This window comes from Mizuhopecten yessoensis, unplaced genomic scaffold (genome assembly GCF_002113885.1).
Source record: "Mizuhopecten yessoensis strain PY_sf001 unplaced genomic scaffold, ASM211388v2 scaffold1379, whole genome shotgun sequence".
NCBI classification, from domain to species: domain Eukaryota; kingdom Metazoa; phylum Mollusca; class Bivalvia; order Pectinida; family Pectinidae; genus Mizuhopecten; species Mizuhopecten yessoensis.
The window spans coordinates 1111840-1124670 of NW_018404017.1; the positions used below are offsets into that span (position 1 = coordinate 1111840).

The 12831-nt window shown below is 38.2% G+C and overlaps 1 protein-coding gene across 1 annotated transcript in view; it reads left to right on the forward strand.

The window, feature by feature from the left end:
- Positions 1-12831, forward strand: part of LOC110460795 (solute carrier family 2, facilitated glucose transporter member 1-like) — a 59412-nt gene that overhangs the window by 15606 nt on the left and 30975 nt on the right. The window lies entirely within an intron of this gene.

The window sequence follows — 12831 nt, forward strand, 5'->3', positions numbered from 1 at the left end:
ACGATGCAAGAGACAAACCATGCAAATGGGAATTGTATGTATGTGGGTGTATGTGGTGTATATGTATTTATGTAATAAAAATGTCTTAAAAAATAAACAAATTATTAAAAAAAAAAAAAACTTGTTAGGGAAATCTACATGAAATCTCCAACAAAATGACAATTTACGTTAGAATTATGCGGGTGCTTATAACAAAATAGATACATAAAATATTATAGCTACAATAAAATGTTAATGGTTATTGAAGTGTATGATGTTTGGCGATAACGCAGCATCATTAATGACAAAAACTTTATGAGCAGCTATAAATAACAGTATGAATGTGGAGATACGTATACGTTATCTTTACAACATCTACGGACATAAACCATAGGATTTAGTTTGTAAATCCGCGGTCAAGTTTTACTGCATAGACCTGCGGCTTTACACCCTAAACGTAATTTTCTATGGATGACAGTATACATATTGAGTATGAATTTCTATGAGGCATGTCCAGGAGCTTTCCAAAGGTAGAGATCAGCATAGCTTGTATCATATATAACACTCCGAGCTCCTCGAGAGACTCGTCCTCTCTGATGGAGCGCAGCGAAGTCACCCGAGGTTTGCCGATTCAAACTACGGGAGTACAGATCATAACGTATGTTAATTAAAAGGTCATATAACGAGGTTAAGACATTTATATCGAGTGTAGGTGGTTTTTTGTGTGAAGTGTTGGTCAACTACCATCAATAAGCCATTGCCTATTATAAGGTTCAAGTATTTATATGGAGTGTAAGCAATGTGCTGAACCATATTTTCATATTTGAGGGGCCAAACACAGCTTAATTGGACTTAGTTAAAGTTTTTCGGTAAGCTTGAGGTTAACGTTTTTGGGCAAGTTTTGTTGGGTAGTGTTGGATCACTACCATTAATAAGCTATTGTCTATTATAAGGTTGAAGTATTCATATGGAGTGTAAGGAATGTTCTGAATTATATTTTATATATTATATATTTTAGGGGCCAAAACTGGTTAGTTGGACTTGGATAAGGTTTTTGGGCAAGTTTTTTTGTGCAGTGTTGGATCGGTCACCACGATCAATACGCTGTGGACTATTTCACGTTGGCTGGTCATCTCTTCTTACATGTTAAGGTACAGCAACACCTTGTTATATATTGCAATCATTTGTTCAAAGAAATGTTGGCCTTATAAAGGGGTTTGTCGATAAATTGAGGGAAAGGTATAAGGAATTCTTAAGAAAAACCTATTTAAGGGATCTGTAAATATGTTGGCGGTAAGTGAGGTGGGAAATGAAATGACGGACTTTTACTGTACATTTGTTTCTATTGATATTTGCTATCTTACAACATATATCACCAATAGGCGAGCTATGCTGTTCTCTAACAGCTCTTCCTATCGTTGGTTGTGGTCTGATTTGGTTCAAAGTACATTTTATACAAAGCGATAAAGCAAAAAAGTGGACCAACGCTTTTTTGCGGGAACAATAGCGTGCTTTCCATGATTACCAGTTCTGTCAGATGGCGGGAGTCAATTGGAAACATTGGGGAATGTTCGTTATAATTTGAATTTGACGTCGCGTTATGATTTTTCGCGGTGAACTAAATCAGTTTTAACAGAGTGTATGTGGAATGTCTTTCGCTGTTATTGAATTATGTTAACATTTTTGATTGGTTCGTTTAGCTAAGGACTTGACGAACGACATCTAAATATATCAGCTATATGAATGCTACAGTCCACGTGATAACGACATAATTATTATGACGTTATAGTTGTACAAATGTAACGCTGCCAGCATACCACTTACCCTGTGAAAGAGGGATGTTCTATTCCTTAAATAAACATATGCAATGCATATACTTATTTGAACCAACGGCGGAATTGTGATAATTTAACATAGTTTTCTACGATATTGGAAGAACTTTTAAAATGGTTAGAAATAAGTACCTGTATAAAAATCTGCTTTAAATAAAGTGCTTCATAAAATGCATATCGAATATGATTGCCAACTGAAAGCAGTGCAAAGCTTAATTGACGACAGCAGAGCCAGGTCATGTGACGCAGGTGTCCACTTCCGATGGGGCTATCCAATGACCACTTTATTGAAAGGTCACAACTTTTTAGCATTTAATCGGGTTACCAGATATAGAAGTGTAAATGAAGATGAGAAAGTCAAGAAAGGATATGTATCGCATGTTACAATGGACCGATCAAGTGTTTGTTTGTTTTGTGTTATCCCCAGTCCGTACATAGGGGCCCACATTAGTCGCCTCACACGACCACCTACCGTCATACAACAAAGCTGTTATTTTGCCATGTACGACAAACAAAAGTAAATATAAGATGACACACATTTTCCCTACGTTTTCATTTGTTGGATAATAGCACATGGAGGTCGGTGATTTGTGATATTAACTCGATGTTACTATTTTTAGATACAGCCGGTTAATATTAACATTGTGACGTCATTTCAATTTTAACGTCACAATGCTCTCTGCCGTATGCAGTGCTTTCCTTTGTACCTTTCTGTACATTCCCTCTTGTTTAATTGATATAACAATTAAGGACTTTCATTTTGATGAATATGTGGTTATATGGACCTGAGAAAGTGATAATGACCGAGACGAACACATATTCGACTTAACAAAAGATTATCTTTGATAAATATCTTAAAAATCTAGTTTTCTATATTTAACATGTTGTGCTAAAAAAGTTAAATCGAGGTCAAGCATATTACAAATGGCCGCCATACACAAGTAGGAGAAAAATTAATGAACAGAAAATCGAAATAGATACATTGTATTTCAGCGATTTCCTCATAACTATTCAATAAAGGCAATAAGATATAAGTTTCCTTCTAACAGCTTGCATATACAGTTGTTGACATGATAAATACAGAAATAGGATACACCCCGAAATGGAAACCCCTGATGAAAAACTAAAGATAACATCTACGTCGTCAAAATTTCTTCTATCACTTTATCACATTAATTGTGGAATTTATGGGCAATGCGGATGTGTGATATCAGCTAATTTAAGCAAACAAATAAAGCCTAACAACTTCTTTGAAAAGGTGTGGCTTTAATACTTATAGGTGATTTCTCCATGTGATCTGTAGATACGATAGACAAATATTTTAATGTTTAGAAATTCCGATATAAATTTTCCCTTTTTTAAAATATTTGTGACAAAAGTCAGTGATGTTACACTTAGTTGTTTGGAACTCACTATAATCTGGTGTTAGTAAAATAATAAATATTCATTCAAGATAACGACTCCCTATTGGAATAACCTCGCTCATCCAGGATATAGCCGTGTATTGTAAAATGCTTAACTGTATCCGCGCTGAAAATACCATTGAGGATACTAGAACCAAATACGGATCTCGTATTTGGGGTCAACCATGTTGACAGGCGCCATTAATCACTATAGCACTATTGTGTCAGTGTCCGGAAGGCTCGGCAATATCCGGGTATCATCGCAAGGCTCGGCTATAACCGGATAGCATCAAAAGGCTCGGCGATATCCGGGTATCTTACATTTCGGATTGAAAACAAATTAATATTTTATTTTTAAACTTTATTAAATTCTTTTTGATATTCTAGGTTATAATCGGCCCAAAGCTAAGTACACCAAACCTCTTCTCATCATCACAATATTTGTTAATAACTTAAAAACGCGCCTGTATATTTAAATAACCCGGGAAATACATAATACGATGAAGATACTTCGGGCTTGACAGTATTTCTAAACATATGTACTTTAATTCAGATACGACAGTCATTAGATCCGGATTCCAGGAACGGATATTTATTGTACCGCGAATATTTTCCGGTTTACTGATTAGAGTGGATGTTTAGTTATGCTTTTCATATTACATGTATTTTATTAATTGGTCACTAAAATGTCCCAGTTATTGACTAAATGCAACTGTCTACTCTGTACGTGTGCGTGTTTTACGACCATCTCGTGTTATATGTGAGCGAGAGAGAGAGAGAGATGAAATGGTTATGAACGATTCAGTCATTCCATATTTTCGTGTTAGCGCACACAGAAGCCCGAGTTTCCTCTGGCCCTGACACATGTAGATGTCTAGTGTCAATATGTCTAAGTCTGGTGCCAGGGCAAGAGGAAACTCGGGCTAGCATAACAGCACCTGGAAATTCAAAATGATCCGAGAAAAATCGAAATGTGGACAGTTGAGATAAATAAGTGTTAATTGTAACACCAATGCCCACTACCTCCCATTACACCGCTTAAGGTCCATACATTTGGGGTTTTTTCCTGCTCAGTTCTTAAATCGCCACAAGTAAGAGTTGTCAGTAAAGCGAGGTATGGTTACATTCCAGTATGATGACACTATAAAGCTGTCCTTTTATAACTAGTGACCACATCGCCACTGGCCGAGGTTGATGACATAAAGACTGACCTACATATTGTTCTGTGCGGTACACCGTCGGCTAAAGGTGTCTACATCGAAGTCGCATACACGTTCAGCGTCACACTTAACCTACATGTAAATGTAAATGATAGCTGTCTGTTGAATCTGGTGGTGTATAATTAATTGCGAAATTCGATCAGACAGTAAAGTTAAGAGAGTTTGTAGTGTTGACACTAGCAATAACGTACTACAACAGCCAATACAAAATGTCCTCTCCTAACGGATGTACTGAAGTGTACTACCTGATTGCGCGAGTAAATACACGAGTAACGACATGAGTAGGATAATACTGTACACTACCTGTCGAAATCGACCATTCATTAAACTATTTTATATAATAACGTTGTTATGTCGTGTGTGAGGTTACTTACATGTATTGAGTATATGGTTTTAAAGTACATCATTTGTGCGCAAGGTTGTGTTGTCATAACGTGTGTGAGATTGAATCTGCTGACCCGTCGCCATCATCAGTCGAGTCGAGCCTATCCGTGGATTTTAAACCCCTAATTCGTAACACTCTCCTGAGTTGGTGTGAGTGTCTTTGATGATGTGTGCGAGTTAATGTGACTGTGTACTTGTGTTAGTGCGAATGTCCTTGTCCTCATATCTGTAATTGCCATAAGATGTAAATCTTGAGCAAATAAAGAACTGAACTGATGAAGCCACACAGTGGTTTTAAGTCGATACGAGTAGAGGGTTGCTTTCACATACCATGTTCCGTCTTCATTCCTTCCAAACTTAAGGACCGTTCAGCTGCCTGTGCAAGTCGCTGAATCAGTCGTCTAGTGTCATGCCAATCCTTATTGCACTCGACACAGACTGTGCAGTTGGGAAACCGCTGCTTCTCACTGCAAATAAGTTCTAAGTCTGCCATCAATTCTTTCCGCACGTTTCAATTATTGATACTACGACCGCTTTCTTACTTCAGCTTAGACAACCCTCTTTTTTCCATGACACTGTTAGGTCACAATCACCTGCTTGTCGTTCTCATTGAATAACAGTACAATGGCTGGACAGAAAGCTGTTTGAACTTTGGCATGTTGTTGAAGGCTGCCTCCCAGACACGTCCACATCCATCACCCAGTATTCTGCCTACTCCATAATCCCGGTTCTCCTGCTGGATCGACACGTGGTTTGATTCTGGCTTTCCTACAAGAAGCTGACGATAGTGAGCATATACGCCAATTTCTTTCCTTTCTCTCTGACCATTCCATTCACAAACAGGATGATCCACATGGTACAGCCTATCATGATGCCTTTCTCCAACTTCTGTCGTGATATTAGGAAGTCGTCCACCATGAACGTAGTCGCATGTAGCTTTAGTAGCTGCTGATCATTCTCTAGATATGCTCCAGGATATAGGTACATGTATAACGGTAGTTCCTCGGCACCTCTTCAATCACCCTGTGAGAAATATACAGTCCAGTACATGTTGCCGGATTCCGGTAAGAAATAGTTCGGTCTCCACTGTTGAGCTGTGCGTCTGCGGTGAGCTGAATTGGTGTGCCTCACTGCTTCCCGAGAAGTCTGGAACTCCTTCCCCAGCACGAGCGTGTCGACGTGACAACGTACTTGTTAGACACTGTGTTTGTCGTCAAACAGCGTCTGGCCAGAACTGCAACAAAGACATTGTTCGGAATCTCTTTACAGTCCTCCTCCTTGCAACTAAAACACTCATTTGTCTTCTTCGAGTCTGGTATATTCTCTCCACATAATGTTGGCCACAGTTGCCTAAACCGCTCTGGCAGCTTAAAATGTTTCTTGCGGACCTTGTATTGTATCCCCATTTGGCCCTAATGCTGACCAATGTAACTCTAGCCCTTTTTGACCACAACCTGCACATTTTTTCATAATTTTCAGATTTCTGCAATTCCGCTTTCAAACCATGTAATAATCCTCTCAGTTGATTTAAAGCAACCTTCTCTGTGGCGTTCCTGAGCTCGTGTCATGTTTGGTTCCTCATTCCTGCTGGGTTGGATTTCCGTATCCCATCGATTAGCCTTTTTTCTTGTGGGATTTTTAATCGTAGTATGAATGGCTTCTTTTCTCGTTGAAACGAACGCAGTTAACTAATCTCCATTACTGCTGACTTCAGTATCATGCCCATATCGTCATCGAACTCATTCGATGCATTGCCATCCATCATAGCTCACTCCACCCTAAACTGCTCTTGCTCTTCGGTGCCTGCTTGATCGAACTTGAGGTCGCTTCCTACCACCAGAGTTCGGCGTGTGTACCTTTATTGCCTCGGAAGGTGAGAGATATCTGGCGCTGTGGTGCAACCCAGAACATTGTCTTCCTGTGCCTCGCCAGATTGTGCATGCGCTCACTCAGTTTAAGAACAGTTGCAAATTTTAATTAATACGTGTCTGGTACTCATGGTATATCCTGACTCCCCTAATATTTTTGTAAATCCTACCCTAGCAGGTGCATAATACTGTTACCTAACATGTATTTTTTGCTGTGTGTAAGGCTAAGTACATGTAAATCGAATCGGTAGGTGATCCAGTCCAAATCAATATTTGCGCTGGAAGGTGACAGATAGTGCCACACTTTTTCACCTTTTCGTGTGTATCGTATGTACAGACCTCCAGTAATTGGTATTTTCTGGACGATAACATCATTTAATTTAGATAAAAATAAACTAGCAATCCTAACTTAGTCTTGGTACTTATTGGATGTCCTTGAACAATTTTTAATCAATGCGAATTAATATACAATTGTAATTTGCTATATATTACCATAAAGTCAATTTCACCTTCAAAGTTTGACTCGGACTCGTTCAACCAACAACCTGACTAAAGCTAGTGTGTGCAGAACAGGGAAAGTAACTTCATCTGATAAATAGGATTACTGACTTTACAAGTCGACTAATGAAACACGCTGTGTGTTCATAGGGACCCGAGAATGTGTTGCAGCCATGCTTCGACGTATCATTCGGATGGCATTTTTACTAAGAGTTGATCTAGACCCCTAAAATGTCTAATATTACCTGAAACTCAACAGTTTAGGACCAAGCATAAAATATAACAGCTTGCCCAGTGTCGTGCCTATGTAGGATAAACATTTAGAACACGATATTTGAACACAAATAACATAAAACTGTGTACTGAAAGATGTCTTACATGAAAAAACCTGATAAAGTTTCAACCAATGAACAAAGCCATTGAATAGTTCAGTCGATAACCGATTAACGATATAATCAGATCAATAAATGAACGGGTTCAACCAATGAAACAAAAACAACCCGTATCTATAAACCGGTTCATTCACAAATGATGAATTGTCAGTGGCGATTTATAAGATAACGATGGACCATTCATAAATATGAAACAAGTCAGTTCATGAGTTAAACGCTAGTGACTTATGAACATGCAGGTTCGTAAACAAAAACATGTTATTGATCAGTTCATGGCCAAAATTTACTATTGGTCTAAATTGCACGCTGCCATGTAATTCATGTTTGGCATGCTGTATGTATCAATAAATGTCAATGATACCGTTCCTCGGGGTGACTTGTGTTCATCTTTCAGGGCACAACGTGGTGGACACTGCTGGTGGCTTTCTCGTCCTCGTGATTTGCCATTATGGCCACAGCTATCTCTTTTTAAACGTGGCACGGTCCATCTTATACATACTTGGTCGTTAGTAACTTGGTGTTAGCCAGTACTCCACTAATTTTTGAATTTCACTTAATTAAAGGGTTTTATGGTCTCGCCTTTTGTTTCAACGGTAGTTTAGACCAGTTTGAATAACCAAATGTTCGGCATATATATATATAGCGTCATCGATGAGTGCTAGAAAGACGAAACATATTTAGGTTGCATTTGTTTGGTATACTGTATCTATAACCAAAGGTTAAGGTGAGGTACCATGTACCTGTCTGTCGTAAGTTCTTCTTTCATACCCCCCCCCCCCCCCCCCCCCCCAAAAAAAAAAACCCCACCACTATGAAACAAACGCGAGATTAACAATCCTGCCTCCATTCACACCCACCCAGCCACTCCGGAAAATTTAAAATGTAGAAGCGTTATGGAGCATATTTAAAGTTTAATTTAGTTTGAGGTTAGTCAATTTTTGATATTTTCAACAATTTGAAAAAATATTGAATTGGCATTGAAAAGAATGTTAGGTGCAAATATAGTAAAAGTAAATAGAATTCTAGTATGATTAGAAATATATTGTCGAGCTCTTCGAGGCAACGTTCCTTCTGTATTCCGCAATATATCGATTTTCAAACAAAACTTAAATGATTCCAAAAAAATGACGTCATTGTCTTGCAATCTATCTATAATAATAGACAAAAACCGTATATTTTGTATAACGCTCCCTATCTAGATATCTAGATATTCTGCAACACCCTCTTTCGAGTATTATATTATGTGCAGCGTAATATGTGGTGCTAAAGAATGTCTATAAGTTTAGACCTGCTACTGCCCATACAAGGGCATATTTTATAGAACCTCTACGGATGTTGATAGCTCCTGTTGTACAAAATAGCGGATCTATTGATTCTGTGTTGGTCATATCAACACTGGCCACCTTTAGGAACTCTTTTCCTTACAGAGCCAGAAATAGTGTATTCGGGTAGGTGAACTATGATGACAGGGGACGTGGGTGAGGGGGATGGGGGAGGGTGAAGTTAAAAACACGCTGACATAGTCTATGGCCTAACAAAGGGAGTATCACTGATTGCCTTCTTGAAGATATCAAGTGATGGACTGCTGCAAGCTCCTAAAAGGAGGGCGTTCCATTGGACTATGGGTAGGGGAAAGAACGAGTATTTGTAAAAGTCCTTATTGGTAGGGATTTGCCGAAAAGATAAGGGTGGGCATTTCTTGATAGTCTCATTGGGTGGACTACATACGGTGGCATTTGGATTGCTACTTTCTTGTAGACTATTTTGTAAAATAAACACAGTCTGCTTTTGGATCTTCTGTGTGCTAATGTTTGCCAACCCAGACTCCCTAACATGTCTGTTACACTGTCCAGAGGGGAAAATTTGCCAGACACCCACCTAGCAGCTCTGCGCGGGACCAGTCCTAGTTGTTTACTTTGATCTTGGGTGTGTGGGTCCCAGACACAGGCAGAGTATTCTAATTTAGGGCGAACCAGTGCCGTGTACGATGCAGCCTTTACCTTTTTGTCTTTCACCTTGATGTTTCTTTTTATATATCCTAACGATATGTTGGCTTGCAATTGGCTACTTACATTTTGGATGTGTTTATTCCAGGTCAGGTTTGATGATATGGTGACACCAAGGTATTTTGCATGTGGAATAGTTTCAAGTACTTGTCCGTGTAGCATATACTCTGTGGGGATTTGCGTCTTTGACCTGGATATGTGTATTACCTGGCACTTGCTCGGGTTAAATTCCATATCCCACTGTTTCTCCCATAACTGTAATCTGTCAAGGTCTTTTTGGAGTCTGTATGCATCTTGTAGATTACTTGCCGCTAGGTAGATGGCAGTGTCGTCTGCGAAGAGACGCACTGTTGATGTTATGTTTAGTGGCAAGTCATTACTTGCGAATAAAGCAAAAAGAAGAGGCATCGCAACAATCTCTATCGAGATTTCCAATGATGGAAGAATACTATGAAATACTATGAAATTAATATAAATTAAAAATAAAATTTGGCCGAGGACCGAGCCCTGGGGTACACCTGATGTTACCGGGACTTTTGATGAAGTATCACCCTCCAATCCATTTGAGAGTTAGGTGCTGTGTCCCGTATTGATGAAGTTTGAATAAAAGTTTTTCGTGGTTTACCTTATCAAAAGCTTTACTAAAATCGAGTAAAATTAAATCAGTCTTGCTTACCTGTTTGTAGGTTTTTGAAAAAATCCTCCATAAGCATGACTAGTTGGGTTTCACAACTACGTTTTTCTCTAAAACCGTGCTGGAGTTCAAATATAATATTATTGGTGTCAAGATGTCTTACCAGGTTTGATGTTACAATATGCTCCCCATTGTATCCCCTAACAATATTTTCTAAGAGATTGTGAATCAATATCCAAGTAATTTAAACTTGTTTACCAAATATCTCAGTATAATGGATGATTTCAAAATACATGTATAAAGAAATGTTTCCCAATATGTCATCAGTTTTGTGTAGGCGTGCAATGCCACGTGACAACATCTTACGCAATTTTCAATTAATTGTATTTCCATTCATAAATATGAAACAAGTCCGATGAAGATGAACACAAGCCATCCACGAGGAATGGTACCTTTAATTGTAAACATCAACACGGGCTTGTAGCCGTTATAAGCAGTTTACTTGAACATATTTACTAGTAAAACATTCACCCACAGCAGGCACGAAGCATTTAGAGTACAATTGTTAGAACAGGAGGTCTGTATTCGTGACGTTTATGACGTAGTCTCATTGATTTTACTACGAAAGTGTGCGTAAGAAAACATGAATGGGAGAGCTCGGGTGACACGCTATGACGCGTCGGTATCAATATTTCATTTCACTCGACTACTTACGTACATAAGTATCAAATAAAATTTGGTTATAATGTATCAGATGTGTATTTATAGGTATAATATGGGGCAAAGAAGTAATTCAGACAGTGTGGACAAGTTTAGGTTGTTTGTTGGAATTCGTTAGGATCCAGTGTTATATGGGATTTTACCGTCTATATTACTTCTTTGACCCATATGTATATTATATACAGAGACGTATCTAAATTACACACATATATATAAGTCTCTGGTTTAAAGCCATGTAGTATATATATATGAAGAAAACTAACATCAATATGGAAAATTTAATTAATGATAACAATAATGCAACATAACCATATTTATTCCTCTACCTAACCTATATATATAAAAAGTGCATTTTCACAGTGATATTATAATTTAACATCACCCGGATGTACATGCAGGCTTAATGTCAACCCGCAGCGTGTGGTAACCCACGAGCAGAGTAATGAATATTAATGAGCTGCGAAAATGATTGCCAGCTACTATTTACAATGGTACAAACATGTTCATCGGGACTCTGAATCAAAAAATAATTCTTAAAGAGATGTAATATCACTGTAGCAAATAATCTGCATTATATACTGACTGACAATATTTAATAGGCCTATCTTATTTTCGAAACCAACCAGCAAGGCGTAATATATACACTGTGATGCATGTAATATAGGTCATACTATACAGGTAGGTTAGGTATAAAGATTGGGTAACCACCGAGGTGAGGTACATGCTATATAGGTCATACTATACAGGTAGGTTAGGTATAAAGAATGGGTAACCACCGAGGTGAGGTACATGTTATATAGGTCATACTGGACAGGTAGGTTAGGTATAAAGAATGGGTAACCACCGAGTTGAGGTACATGTAATATAGATCATACTGGACAGGCAGGTTAGGTATAAAGATTGGGTAACCACCGAGGTGAGGTTCATGTAATATAGATCATACTGGACAGGTATGTTAGGTGTAAAGATTGGGTAACCACCGAGGTGAGGTACATGTTATATAGGACATACTAGACAGGTAGGTAAGTTATAATGATTGGGTAACCACCGAGGTGAGGTACATGTCATATAAGTCATACTGGACAGGTAGGTTAGGTATAAAGATTGGGTAACCACTGGGGTGAGGTACATGTAATATAGGTCATACTGGACAGGTAGGTTAGGTACCGGGAGATCGAGGGTTCGATCCCCGGTGGAAGCACACTATATTCTCATTCCTGTTACAAGTTTAACAAATGCCATACTGTCCATAACGACTTTAATGTAAATGGGCCGTCCCTGGCTGCATATCCAATATTGGAACACATATTATGAAAGAGTAACGTTTACATAAAATCACGGAATTAGATTACTGTAGATGTGTAGGAAACAATAATGTCATGTGTGCCCACTGTTTAGGTATATTTAGAATAAGTCTTATATGTTGCAGTCTTTTTTTAGTTTAAACAGTATATACTACGTCTCTGGTTAAACATATTTTATTGTACAAATAAATGAAATATATTAGTTTTATCTTTTTTGCATGTTATCAAACGAAATAAATAACAAAACCTTCACATCGGAAGGTCATCTATATATGTTTTATTTTAAACAGGCCATAACCAAACTGTTATCAGGTGTGGAGCTGGACATAAATGCTAAGTGACACAAGGTATTTTGGAAATGTGTGCTAGGTGTGGCTAAACCACCCTTAACCACACGGAGTCGGTATAATATTCCTTCCATTCGTTAACCCTAGACTCTCATCTCGCGAGATACCACATCCGGCGGGTTGACATTTAGCATTTACGCTATAGGTAGATATAGGAAAATTTAATTAATGATAACAATAATGCAACATAACCAGATGTACTCCTCTACCTAACCTATATGTAAAAAAGTGCATTTTCACAGTG